Below are 14,798 nucleotides of genomic sequence, written 5' to 3' on the forward strand. Positions count from 1 at the left end.
TTTATCTGACTTATCTTTGCGATAGAAACTCCAATGGGTAATTCATAGCATAATCCTCTATCCATTCAGGACTTAACCCCATTGATTTCAGGGAGGCTTCTTACAGGCGAGTGAGAGCAATTCAATTAATAATAATACTAATAATAATAATATATTAGCCGTATTTATAACCCGCCCATCTGGCTGGGTTTCCCCAGCCACTCTGGGTGGCTTACAGGACATTAAAAAATGTAAAACATTGGACATTAAAATTTTTCCAATACTGGGTTGCCTTCAGATGTCTTCTAAAAGTCAGATAGTTGTTTATTATATTGACATCTGATGGGAGGGCGTTCCACAGGGCAGGCGCCACTACTGAGAAGGCCCTCTTCCTGGTTCCCTGTAACCTCACTTCTCTCAGTGAAGGAACCGCCAGAAGGCCCTCGGAGCTGGACCTCAGTGTCTGGGCTGAACGATGGGGGTAGAGACGCTCCTTCAGGTATACAGGGCCGAGGCCATTTAGGGCTTTAAAGGTCAGCACCAACACTTTGAATTGTGCTCGGAAACGTACTGGGAGCTAATGTAGGTCTTTCAGGACTGGTGGTGTATGGTCTTGATGGCCACAGTGAGTCTCTGATCTAGCTGCCGCATTCTGGATTAGTTGTAGTTTCTGGGTCACCTTCAAAGGTAGCCCCACATAGAGCACATTGCAGTAGTCCAAGCGGGAGATAACCAGAGCATGCACCACTCTGGCAACACAGTCTGCGGGCAGGTAGAGGCTCAGCCTGCATACCAGATGGAGCTGGTAGACAGCTGCCCTGGACACAGAATTGACACACTTTCTTGGGAATAACTCCTGCTAAACAAATCCTGTTAGGATGGTCCACCCTTGAAGACTCATGGATGCAATGGGTTTCCAAACAGCTCAGGGAGCTTTTTCCAGCCTATATGACTGGCACTCCTGTCAGAGCCCTGGCCAACCTCTGCAGTGTTCAAATGCCTTGGGCCACTGACATGATTGCTCCCGAGCACTCTTTGCCCACTTGGCTTCCTGGTATATGGCAGAACTTAGGGCAAGGAAACAATTATCGTGTTTTTCATATTCTGCTGGGAGTCACCCAGAGTGACTGGGGCAACCCAGCCAGATGGGCAGCATAAAGGTAAAGGTAAAGGGACCCCTGACCATTAGGTCGCCGACTCTGGGGTTGCGGCGCTCACCTCGCTTCATTGGCCGAGGGAGCCGGCGTACAGCTTCCGGGTCATGTGGCCAGCATGACTAAGCCGCTTCTGGTGAACCAGAGCAGCGCACGGTAACACCATTCACCTCCCCACCGGAGCAGTACCTATTTATCTACTTGCACTTTGATGTGCTTTCAAACTGCTAGGTTGGCAGGAGCAGGGACCGAGCAACGGGAGCTCACCCTGTTGCGGGGATTCGAACCACCGACCTTCTGATCGGCAAGTCCTAGGCTCTGTGGTTTAACCCACAGCGCAATGGGCGGCATACAAACAATAAAATTATTATTATTATTATTATTATTATTATTATTATTATTAGCTGGGAAATGACTCAATGATGAGTGGAGGAAAATTCCAGTTGAATGCAATTGAACATTGGCGAGGGTTCATTATCAGGTCTACCTAGTGGCAGTGAAGGCAGCAAAGAATGCATACGAAGAAATACAGATATTAATGTACATTTTGGGGCATATACTAATGAATGTTGATGACCACATGTACATTACCCGGGTGGGGGGAATTAGTGTTCTTCTTTAATTTTGGGGCAAACACAAAATTTGTCTGGGATTGCCATTGTTTGGCAGTGGAAGTTGACATTTAATCAAGTTTAGGCAAGCAGCCCAACAAGAAGAAGGGTGTTAGCTATTTACTAAAAAAAAAAAAAAACATAAGATGTGTCTGCTGCCAGAGTTTCTATGGAAGACCAGAGCACATTTTTATAGAGCAGTTCATGACACAGAGACACAGGAGAAGAGAAAGCTAATATTTCAAATAGGAGCTACTGTGTTAAAGTACCTAAATCTTCATTCACTTCAGCAGAAGTGTTTTGGCTTTCAAAGTTGCGAAGCTTAGCACTTAGCGCTTCACCGGTAAGATTATACAAAATTGTTTTTGAATAATTGACATCCTTGAGAAGAGATATTCCTGAAAGATCTCGGAAAGGAGCCTTGGCACAAAAGCATCTATCATAAAAAAGACATTTTCTTGTTGCTTGGAAAGACAGGGGCAGGTCCCCTACTCTGCAAAGAAACCACGCACACCTGAAAACCACTTTCCCCTGAGAGGATGCAACTACCTGTCACCTTTTAAACTGTGTATGCTCTTATAACACGCTGGGTATTTGATATGGTGGCCTTCAGCCAAGCTATTTCAAAATTATTTCTGGAGAGCAGAATGCTACAGAAATGGCTTAGAGCAACTGCAGTAAACAAAGGAAAAACAACATATGGTAAAGGGGGCAGGAGGAGGAAGAGGAGCCCGAAGCTCTGGTTCACCTTACCGACAAGTTATTTTTGTTTTGCTAATGACAATGGATGCGAAAGATACTACTGCATCACATTCAGGCCCCATCTGCAGTAGTATGTTTTTTTTCCTTTTTCCTTTTTATTTAATATTTTTATTAAGTACAAATTAGAAAACATACATATTTACAACAAAAGAAAATACAAAAGAAAAAGAAAATACATATAACCAAGGGAAAAAAATAGAGAATATTTTGTCTCTTCTCATATTTACAGTTATTTATACCTCTATAAAATGCTATTCACAATAAAGGAGTGAAATGAAAGATCAGATATCAGAAAAAAAAGAAAAAAGGAACAAAGAAAAAATAAAGAAGTAAAAGAAAAACGTCATAGGTGAAAATATACTCCCCATAATCAGCCTCTAATTACCTCGTGCGAGCTGGATAGATGTTAATATCCGCCATCTTCCAAGGCGCCCCCTAGCGGGGCCCCTGAGCCTCTTGGGCTTGCTGATCAGAAGGTCGGCGGTTCGAATCCCGGTGATGGGGTGAGCTCCCATTGCTCGGTCCCAGTTCCTGCCAACCTAGCAGTTCGAAAGCACACCCAAAAGTGCAAGTAGATACAGTGGTGCCTCGCAAGACGAAATTAATCCATTCCGCGAGTCTCTTCGTCTTGTGGTTTTTTCGTCTTGCGAAGCACGGCTATTAGCGGCTTAGCGGCTATTAGCGGCTTAGCGGCTATTAGCGGCTTAGTGGCTATTAACGGCTTAGCGGCTATTAACGGCTTAGCGGCTTAGCGGCTTTAAGAAAAAGGAAACAAACTCACAAGAGTTTGCCCATAGGGAAATTCGTCTTGCGAAGCACCTCAAAAAACGGAAAACTCTTTCGTCTAGCAAGTTTTTCGTCTTGCGAGGCATTCATCTTGCGGGGCATCACTGTAAATAGGTACTGCTCCAGCAGGGAGGTAAACGGTGTTTCTGTGCGCTGCTCTGGTTTTGGTGTTCCGTTGCGCCAGAAGCGGCTTAGTCATGCTGGCCACATGACCTGGAAAAACTGTCTGTGGACAAACGTCGGCTCCCTCGGAGCCGTATAGTGAGATGAGCGCCGCAACCCCAGAGTCGTCTACGGCTGGACTTAACTGTCAGGGGTCCTTTACCTTTACCTTTAGAACCTCTGAACTAATTCCACTTCTAGCTAATTGTGTGAAAGCTATTGTTTATAATTGGTTTCCATGACTTCAGTCTAACTATGATCATTTAGGGCAAATACATGTTGCTGCTTTTAGATATTGCCTTGCTTTGGATTATAAATGGCACTGAAATTCCCATGTGTTATAAAGTGAATTTGGAAAATCCATAGCGGAGGTGTCTCCCAGCTCATTTGCAATTCCAAATGCAGACAACTTACATCAACTTGTGGCTGATAGTGCAAAAATATTTCACTTCCAGCGAAGCTTCTGCACTACCTGAAAAGGAGCCTCATTTTTCAAGCGGAAAGGCTGTGGAGAAGGAAAATTGTTTTAAAGGCCAACCTCTTCTGTATTTCATGCCAAAAATAACAAAAATGCTATAAGGGGAAAAAATAATAATCACCTATGTCAATGCACTGTAAAGCAAAACACATCTTTTTAAGCTGCATAAAAACAACCAATTATCACATCTAGTTTAGCTCCCAAAAGGTCATATTGTCTCAAATCCTATGAAGACACTGTGGCGATCACACAGGGCCTCCGGACGTTTGACGGTCTATTGACCCTGTGCCACCATTGTGATTTCTTTTTCCGCGGCCACCATCCCATTTCTCATGGGTACACACGGAGTCCAGACAGTTGTTAACATAAACAAATAATCAAGTTTATTTTTAAATGCAGGAACAAGCTTATGGTTTCAGTTAATTTTTCTTGTCAGTTTCTTAATCTTAGTTCCTAACAACTTCAAACTGATTATTCCCAACTATCTATCTGACTCCACCTAACAATTCCTCTCACTCTCTCACAATACAACTCTACCAACCCACACCTAAACCTCCCTCTTCCTTCTTCAACTCCCAAACTTCAACTGACTTTCAAAACCTCCCACTCTAACTTTTACTCCTCCCCTTCCATTCCCACTGGCCAATCACATCACATTCATTCAACCCTTTGCTTATGACCCACCTAGGAGGCAAATGCCACAGGCACGGAAGAAGGAAACTGCCTTATACTGCGTCAGACCTCTGGCCCCTCTAGCTCAGCCTTGTCTACTGACAGTAGTTCTCTAGGGTTTCAGACAGGGGACAGTCCTACCTAGAGATCCCGGGAAATGAATTTGGGACTTTCTCCATGGAATCCAACTGCTCTACCACCAAGCTACGCTCTTTCACTCAACATCAGCTGAAATATCTTATTGGTAGCAATGGCAGTTCCCAAAAGAGCACAAAACTGATTGAGTTGTAAAGTGCAGTAATAATGCAGAAACCAACAACTTAATTATAACTTCCTTGTGTCCATAACTTCACAACATGCCATGGATATATAGCAAAGGTCACTTCTGTCACATGGAAGATACAGAGGTGATGCAGTTCTCTTCATCTGAAGTTATTGTCATATCTCTATAGACAGATATTTGGTTTCCTGTTGTTAACTACAGAACTAGATTGTTTGCTAGGTGGCTGGAAAGTTTTGTCTTTCTATGACTAACAGCAAGCAATATCAATTTGTATAAAGTTAATTATTTAAAAACCTGGGAATATATTAAAAGAAATTTGGAAATTTGGAACAGAATGGATCTATTAGGTAGAGTGTTGACTACAAAGATGAATGTATTACCAAGAATGTTATTTCTTTTTCAATCGATTCTGGTGACAGATTGTTTCAACACCTAGGTGGTAAGCCAACTTTAAAATTAATATAAAGGCACCAGTCAGATTAAATGAAAGGAATATTTGGTGCTATGTTGGAGGGGATGCCAGGAAACAGGGAATTATATACACATGTGGTGGCGGTGTAAATATGTACAATTATTTTGGCAAAGGGTGTTGAAGGAGATAACAGAAATCACTGGGTAAACGCTGACCGAAAGTCCAGAGGTAGCATTATTATCAATTTACAATGGGGTGGAAGGTTCGCAAGCTAAGAAGGACTTGCTCACAAATTTATTGACAGCTGCGCAAATTATGATAGCTAGGACGTGGAAGCAGAATATAAAATGGAAGAATGGTATAAAGAGGTGGGGGATATATCTATTAATGATAAATTAACATGTGCCATTAAGGTAAGAAAACTACAACTAATCCAGAATGTGGCAGCTAGACTGGTGCCTGGGAGCGACTGCCGAGACCATATAACACCGGTCTTGAAAGACCTACACTGGCTCCCAGTACGTTTCCGAGCACAATTCAAAGTGTTGGTGCTGACCTTTAAAGCCCTAAATGGCCTCGGTCCAGTATACCTGAAGGGGTGTCTCCACCCCATCATTCTGCCCGGACACTGAGGTCCAGTGCCGAGGGCCTTCTGGCGGTTCCCTCGCTGCGAGAAGCCAAGTTAGAGGGAACCAGGCAGAGGGCCTTCTCAGTAGTGGCACCCGCCCTGTAGAACGCCCTCTCACCAGATGTCAAAGAGAAAAACAACTACCAGACTTTTAGGGAAGTTTTTAATGTTTGATGTTTGATTGTGTTTTTAATATTCTGTTGGAAGCCGCCCAGAGTGGCTGGGGAAACCTAGCCAGATGGGCGGGGTATAAGTAATAAATTATGATTATGATTATACTGCGGGTGGGGGAGCTGTAAGAGGTATCTGCAGGTATCACCTCTTTCAGTGCTTAATCTGAAAAGGATCCTGATTGATTTCAAGGATTTATCTTGTACAACAAAATAATGAAAAGGGTGGCAGTGGGAGCAGAGAGATAAGATGACAGCTGTTTCTGGTTAGAACCTCTTTTGAGCAGAGAATATACTGTACTTGCCAAAGTAACACACTGCTCTGATGATCTATGACTGTGAGGAGAGGCAATTAATGCAGCAAACATAAGATTATTCATGCAGTCACTTCGGAATCAAATAAAGTTTTAATGGAATGAATCTGAATGCAAGAAGGTGAAAAAATAGTTTCCCAATGTCTTTGTCCCATCATTGTTTACAATATCCCCTCCCCATCATTTCAAAAAATGTATTTCAATTATTTACGTCCTTGTTATTCGTTCATTCTCATAGTACTGTCTCATTAACTAGGATGTGCTCTCGATTCTCAGTTCCCCTTAAGTATTTGGGGCATTAATTTTACACAAGGAAACTGTGTGTGTGTGTGTGTGTGTGTGTGTGGTTTCATTTGGACATGGACTGAAAGATGTTACCTGCTGATGTTTCAGTGCAAATGAAGAACATGCATTCAGTCATCTCTTAGATCAGCCTTAACTAGTTTAAGGGCATATCTGAACGTGATACTTCTTAAAGGGGATTTAACTGCAAGATGGTCACTTGATTATAAAGACATTCCAGAAGGATAGCCATAGCAGACTGCTGCAGAAAAATTAACAAAGAGTTTTGTAGCATCTTAAAAGACTAACACAGGGGTCAGCAAACTTTTTCTGCAGGGCGCCGGTCCACTGTCCCTCAGACCTAGTGGGGACTATATTTTGAAAAAAAATATATATGAACGAATTCCTATGCCCCACAAATAACCCAGAGATGCATTTTAAATAAAAGGACACAATCTACTCATGTGAAAATACGCTAATTCCCGGACCATCCGCGAGCTGGATTTAGAAGGCGATTGGGCCAGATCCGGCCCCCGGGACTTAGTTTGCCTACCCATGAACTAACAGCACAGCCTCAGCTGCGTCTGCTGAAGGCAGCCCTGTTTAGGGAAGCTTTTAAAGTTTGACAGACTATTGTATTTTAATATTTTGCTGGAAGCCACCCAGAGTGGCTGGGCAAACCCAGCATGATGGTTGGGGTATAAATAAATTATTATTATTATTATTATTATTATTATTATTATTATTTGCTGTTGTTAGGTGCTTCTTACTCAAAGCTCTCCAAGAGGCTTGCACTTAAAAACATATACACCTTTTACCATTAACAGAATTCATATAAAGCACCTGCAATTATATATACATAACCCTCTGCCCCACCAAAAAAACCCCACAAATAACCCTACGGCAAGGTTTGGCAGCGCAGTAACAGCAAAATAGCATTATCTCAGTCCATCTAAAGCCTGGGAGGGGAAAAGTAAGCCCTTACTTGATGCTGGAAAGATGTCAGAGAAACCACCAGGTGGACGTTGTTGCGAAGAACATGCCTCAGAGGCTCTCTAGGTCCTTTTGAATTCAGTGGGGCTTACTCCCAAGCAAGTAGGACTAGGATTGCAGCCTAACGAAGTTATCAAGACATAAATGTTTGTGGGCTGACTTCATTAGGGCATCACTTCATCAGAAAGCTTATGCCATAATAAATGTGTCAAGTCTTTAGGATGTCACTAGGCTCTTTGCCAATTTAAGAAATATTTGTTAAATTGTATGGGTGATAGTCAGCGTTAGCCAGTAGACGCGTTAACATCTGTGGACTTAGGGCCTACAATGAGCATAGCTAACACTGGAGATTATCCTATGAGCTTGTCAATTAATAAATATATTTATTAAATTTGCATATGACAATACAATCCATATGAACATTGTTTGTGCACATCAACTAAAAAGTAACATCATCTCAGGAAAGCTCTTTTCCATTCTCTCTCACACAGAAAAGGGGATGTCTTTCTCAATATGAGGATTGGGATTTGCAATTTTCATAAGTACTCACGCTGAACTTCCGTGCAAGAAAGCTTGCTGCCCAATTAATCAAGGCATCTTTTTATGCTATCAATTTTTAAAATATATCAGTTAATCAATTAATCAACTAAACACTGTAGTCCTGAAGTTTGAAGAGAGGGTTCAGGATCCACTGTCATCCTTGATTGTTCCTGCCACCTCGTCATTGATCACCTTTGTTTCACCTCTTTAGTCTGAATCTGTTCCAACATCCATCTTTGTTTCTCAGAAACCAGGGACTAGTCACACCAATGTGGAGAATGTCTGCAGCAGAAATAGGAAATCTGTGCTTATTTTCCTTAATATCCAGTATGCCTCACCCAAAGATTTCTTTTGTTTCCCCCACTTCAATGTTAAGTCACAGTTGCCATCTTTGATGCTCACTGTTACCGAAGTCAATCGTTTTTCTGCTTCTCCTTCAGATAGCAGCCTTCACAGACACTGTAAGAAACATCACATTTCACATGCTTTCCTATTCTTAGTTACCATTACAGAGGATTCTGAAAGTAGCCTGGTATTCAAGGTATTTTAAAATGGCCCATTAAAGAGAAAGGGGGGGGGGAGAGAGAGAGAGAGAGAGAGAGAGAGAGAGAGAGAGAGAGAGAGAAGGACCTGTCTGTAATTGTGTAAAAAGCTTGTTATGTTTAATACCATCATAAACACAAGCAGTCACTGGCGATAAAGTTTAACCTTTCATTTCGATGAGGAGTTATTGAATGTTTGGAGTTTTCCAGTTGCGCAGCAAGTGACCAGCATGGCAGTAAGTCCCTGATGGTGTAACAGATGCCTTGATAATTTAATTCATGTGCAGTTCATGAATATTCATGCATGTTACTTGAAAACCATTCAGCAAAGCAAACAGTTCCATAGCCTCGAGTCAAGACGGGGGGAAGCGCTCATCATTGGCAAATGTTTTATCAGTTATTAACGTCCAACAACAAGCGCCACATCCTCAGCGGAGAAGATTATTTTGTAATTGCTTTGTTATTGCTTCGCATGCTAGGAGGGCATACCGGTCCATCGGAATTGAGATGCAGAGAACAACATTGCGCTGCTAAGCACAAAGCCAACGATTGATTGCGGGCACCACCTTGTGGGAAAGCACACAAACTACATCATAGGCTCACCAGTTCAGAATTTTACAACAAAGGCTCACATTACAGGTGTATTAGGTTCTCAACAGATGTCAATGCCTTCTTTCCAGGGCTGAGTGGAAGAGTTGAATAGCAACAAGATAAGAAAATACGGTCTTTAATGAAAAGCACATTCCTTCTGGATGATCTGATTGTGAGAATGTTATGAGGAGCCTTCTTCACTCCTTCCAATGGTCTTTCTCCATGGCAATTACAATTTCTTTACTACAACTGCTTAAAATACAATATTTCTCTATGTATGACTTGAAAGGGACGTGGGTGGCGCTGTGGGTTAAACCACAGAGCCTAACTTGCCGATCAGAAGGTCAGTGGTTCGAATCCCCGCGAAGGGGTGAGCTCCCGTTGCTTGGTCCTTGCTCCTGCCAACCTAGCAGTTCGAAAGCACGTCAAAGTGCAAGTAGATAAATAGGTACCACTCTGGTGGGAAGGTAAACGGCGTTTCCGTGCGCTGCTCTGCTTCGCTAGAAGCGGCTTAGTCATGCTGGCCACATGTCCTGGAAGCTGTACGCCGGCTCCCTCAGACAGTAAAGCGAGATGAGCGTCACAACCCCAGAGTCGGTCACAACTGGACCTAATGGTCAGGGGTCCCTTTACCTTTACCTTATGACTTGAAAAACAACTCCCCCCTTTTTTTTTACTGTAGAGGAAGCTGCCTTATACCTAGTACCATCTGGTACGCAGGCTGAGACCCTATCTGCCTGTGGACTGTCTCGCCAGAGTGGTGCATGCTCTGGTTATCTCCCGCTTGGACTACTGCAATGCACTCTACGTGGGGCTACCTTTGAAGGTGACCCGGAAACTACAACTAATCCAGAACGCAGCAGCCAGACTGGTGACAGGGAGCGGCCGCCGAGACCATATAACACCGGCTCCCAGTACGTTTCCGAGCACAATTCAAAGTGTTGGTGCTGACCTTTAAAGCCCTAAACGGCCTCGGTCCAGTATACCTGAAGGAGCGTCTCCACCCCCATTGTTCTACCCGGACACTGAGGTCCAGCACCGAGGGCCTTCTGGCGGTTCCCTCACTGCGAGAAGCCAAGTTACAGGGAGCCAGGCAGAGGGCCTTCTCAGTAGTGGCGCCCTCCCTGTGGAATGCCCTCCCACCAGATGTCAAAGAGAACAACTACCAGACTTTTAGAAGACATCTGAAGGCAGCCCTGTTTAGGGATGCTTTTAATGTTTGATGTATCATGGTATTTTAATATTCTTTTGGAAGCCGCCCAGAGTGGCTGGGGAGGCCCAGCCAGATGGGCAGGGTATAAATAATAAATTATTATTATTATATTATTATTAGTCAGACCATTGGTCCATGTAGCTCAGTGGTTCCCAACCTTTTTATTTTTTATTTTTTGCTATGCCCCACCTAAGCATCTCTAAAAACTTGACCCACCCCCGGTGACAAATAATTCTTATTATTCAAAAAGTGAGCTCCTATTCACATGGAGGAATCCCTAAAGGCCTTTCACTGTTAATAACTCATTCTCCAATTGTCCCTCTTAAAAATCAAATTGCCCCCCTGTGGGGTGTGTGCCCCATATTGGGAACCACGGATCCAGCTGAATGCTGCCTACAGTGTGACTGGGAGTGACCGTCCAGCATTTCAAACAGGAGTTGTCTTTGGCCGTACCACGAGATGGTGGGCTTTAGACAAGGGACTTCCTAGCTGCAGAAAATGTCCCACAGCCTTTCCTGATATACAGTTCATTACAATGAACAGGGTGTAACATGGGACCAATATTTGGACACTATGTAAAACACCACCCTCTGATCCTTAATCCACCTTCTCAGAAAAGTGTTTTGCACATGCGTAAAGGTAAAATGTAAAGAACCCCTGGACGGTTAAGTCCAGTCAAAGACGACTAAGGGGTTGCGGCGCTCATCTCGCATTCAGGCCGAGGGAGCTGGTGTTTGTCCACAGACAGCTTTCCAGGTCATGTGGCCAACATGACTAAGCTGCTTCTGGCACAATGGGACACCGTGACGGAAACCAGAGAGCACAGAAATGCCATTTAGCTTCCTGCTGCAGCGTTACCTATTTATCTACTTGCACTGGTGTGCTTTCAAACTGCTAGGTTGGCAGGAGCTGGGACAGAGCAACGGGAGCTCACCCCCTCTCAGGGATTCGAACTGCTGACCTTCTGATTGGCAAGCCCAAGAGGATCAGTGGTTTAGACCCCAGTGCCACCCATGTCCCGAATAAACAAGCACACAATCACTGATAGGTCCAGCCACTATTGTGAGGCTCAAAGCAATGGAAATGATGCCTCCTCAGCTGTTGCCATTGGCTGTGGGTTTCTTGTGATGTCACAAAAGCACCTATTTATCTACTTGCTCTGGTGTGCCTTTGAACTGCTAGGTTGGCAGGAGCTGGGACAGAGCAAAGGAAGCTCACCCTATTGTGGGGATTCGAACCACTGACCTTCTGATTGGCAAGCCCAAGAGGCTCAGTGATTTGGACCACAGCACCACCCACATCCTCATAAAAGTGTTTTGCATATGGGTACAGATACGCAAGCACTAACTCATTGAAAAGGTGTCATGTATGCTTCTTACGTGACTTTTCCCTTTAAAGTTCATGGTGGGATTATGCACAGCACCCTGACTTCTGTGTATTTTAAAGGGGGAAACCACAACTGATAATTAATGGCTCTTCTTAAGCAACATGGCTGCGCATCTCTTTTAGGACTTGAGATGCATACAGCCCTGTGACTCACTGAGTTATTTGAAGTTCAGCAGATCACTCTCCTTCCCAGGAAGAGAGAGAAATGGCCAAAACAGGATATTTATTGGGACAGTGTGACTTTTGCAGCTGCTGCTCAAGTTGCAAAACAACGAAGCATGAGATGGAGGGATGGAGAACTTCTGAAACAACAATGGGATATTAGCTCCGCCCACAGCATGATGGAGAACAGCAATGGCTGGGAAAAGATAGACATAATATTTTACAAGGACAGGAAGATACAACATGGACAGAATAATTGCCACACACAGGAAGAACAAGGATATACCGTATTTTTCGCTCTATAAGACGCACCAGACCACAAGACGCACCTAGTTTTTGGAGGAGAAAAACAAGAAAAAAAATATTCTGAATCTCAGAAGTCAGAACAACAAGACGGATCACTGTGCAGTGAAAGCAGCAATCCCTCTTGCTGTTGTGGCTTCTGGGATAGCTGCGCAGCCTGCATTCGCTCCATAAGACGCACACACATTTCCCCTTACTTTTTAGGCGGGAAAAAGTGAGTCTTATAGAGCAAAAAATAGGGTAGTTTGAATGCTTCAACTGTAAGTTTATAAATCATTTAATGTGTCGATATGAATGGAAGTCATTAAATTTGCAGTTGTATAAAGGATTGTTATTTTGAGTGTAATTGAAATTAGTAAGATTTTGGAATGCAGAAATAAAGTAAATAATCAAACCATCAATTCTAGCACATGGGGGGGCACCTAAATTGTATAATTTGGCATCTGAATGATTGGTGTGAGTAATTGTATTATAATTTGGCATTGTTATAATGAGGCTCTTACTGGATTATTGTAATTGAACACTAATAAAAATTATTAGAGCCATGTGACTCATTTCATATAGACTCATATGAAAGGGACTTCATAGTCTAGGGGAATTTGTGGCCTTCCATTCGCTGCAGGAATCCCATATGCTGGTTGGGGCTGATGGAAGCTGGAGCCCAAACACCCACTTTCAGTGTGACAGCTGAAAGGCTGCAGCAATGCAGGAAACCTTCTGGTACAGCATCTCAGATAAGTGGATATAGAAAAAAGGTAAAGGTAAAGGACCCCTGACTGCTAAGTCCAGTCACAGACAACTCTGGGGTTGTGGTGCTCATCTCGCTTTACTGGCCGAGGCAGCTGGCGTTTGTCTGCAGGCAGTTTTACCGGGTCATGTGGCCAGCATGACTAAGCCGCTTCTGGCGAAACCAGAGCAGCCACAGAAACACTGTTTACCTTCCTGCTGGAGCGGTACCTATTTATTTACTTGCACTGGTGTGCTTTGAATTGCTAGGTTGGCAGGAGCTGGGACCGAGCAACGGGAGCTCACCCCGTCGCAGGGATTCAAACCGCCGACCTTCTGATCAGCAAGCCCAAGAGGCTCTGTGGTTTAGACCACAGCACCACCCGTGTTGGATATAAAATCATAGAATTTGTAGAGTTGCAAGGGATGACGAGGGTCATCCATCCCAACCCCCTGCAGGAATGCAGGAATATTTTGCTCAGTATGGGACTCAAACCCATGACCCTGACATTAAGAGTCTTATGTTCTACCGACTGAGCTGTCCCAGAAAATGGAGCCTCTGCTTAAACATGGGTAATGAAGGAGAGTTCGCTACTGATGCAGTGAGTTCCACACAGCTGCTATGTCAACAGTGAGCTAAAGCCGCTGTCAATGACGTTCATAGAAATAGCCAGCCTTGCACTAAGGATTGCAGGTGAAGAGCCTGTCGATTGTTCTGTGACATTACACTTTCTACAGCAATCTGCTGAACAACTGGCTATTCAAAGTCTGCCTCAAAGTGACAGATACTGAAGGCCTCTTCAAGGACACAGGTATGTTTTCCGAAGGCATGTGATCTATTTTTTTAGATACGTATAAGCATCATGTTGGGTCTGTCAAACAGCTGCTTGGGAGCAGAGAAGCAGCTGCTTTTTGAAAACAGTCATACTTTGGATTTCAAACAGCTTAGTTCCCGGAAGTGAATGTTCCGGTTTGTGAACTATTTTTGGAAGCCAAACATCCAACGGGGTTTCCGAGGCTTCTGGTTGGCTGCAGGAGTTTCCTGCAGCCAACCAGAAGCCACAATTTGGTTTTTGAACGTTTTGGAAGTCGAACGGCCTTCTGGAACAGATTCCGTTCGACTTCCAAGGTACAACTGCATATGCATCTTCCTTCTGCAAGAGATGCCTGAATTACAGTTTTGTTAATATATCGTATCTCCTCCCTGTTCTCTTTAATCCAGGCTAAACATACCCAGCTCTCTCAACCGTTCCTCCTTTGATATTACCCTATTTGTGACTTTTGAGGGGGAACTGTCCGACATTTAAAAGCAGAGCGAGAAGTGACTTGTGAGTCACACATCTCTTATTTGTTCTCTGAACGGCTCTGTGAATCAGCTACTTGGCTGCAATTTGGGCCACTGACCTTGCTACAGACTATTTTGAAAGCCTCCTTTTTTTATTTGATTAGAAGAAAAAAGCCGCAACGTGGTCACTGAATTTTTCCCACACAGGGCAACACAAAATGTTCTTTGTGCATCAGATTATTGTAGTTTGGTGTTAGTCATATTTTCCAGCAGGTGGCTGCATAGACTCACTGTTCTGTACTCCAAGTCATACATAATTACTCTTACTAATGGCAAATGTTAACACTGTGTGTGTGTGACTAAT

Source organism: Podarcis cretensis (genome assembly GCF_951804945.1).
Source record: "Podarcis cretensis genome assembly, chromosome: 11".
NCBI lineage: Eukaryota > Metazoa > Chordata > Lepidosauria > Squamata > Lacertidae > Podarcis > Podarcis cretensis.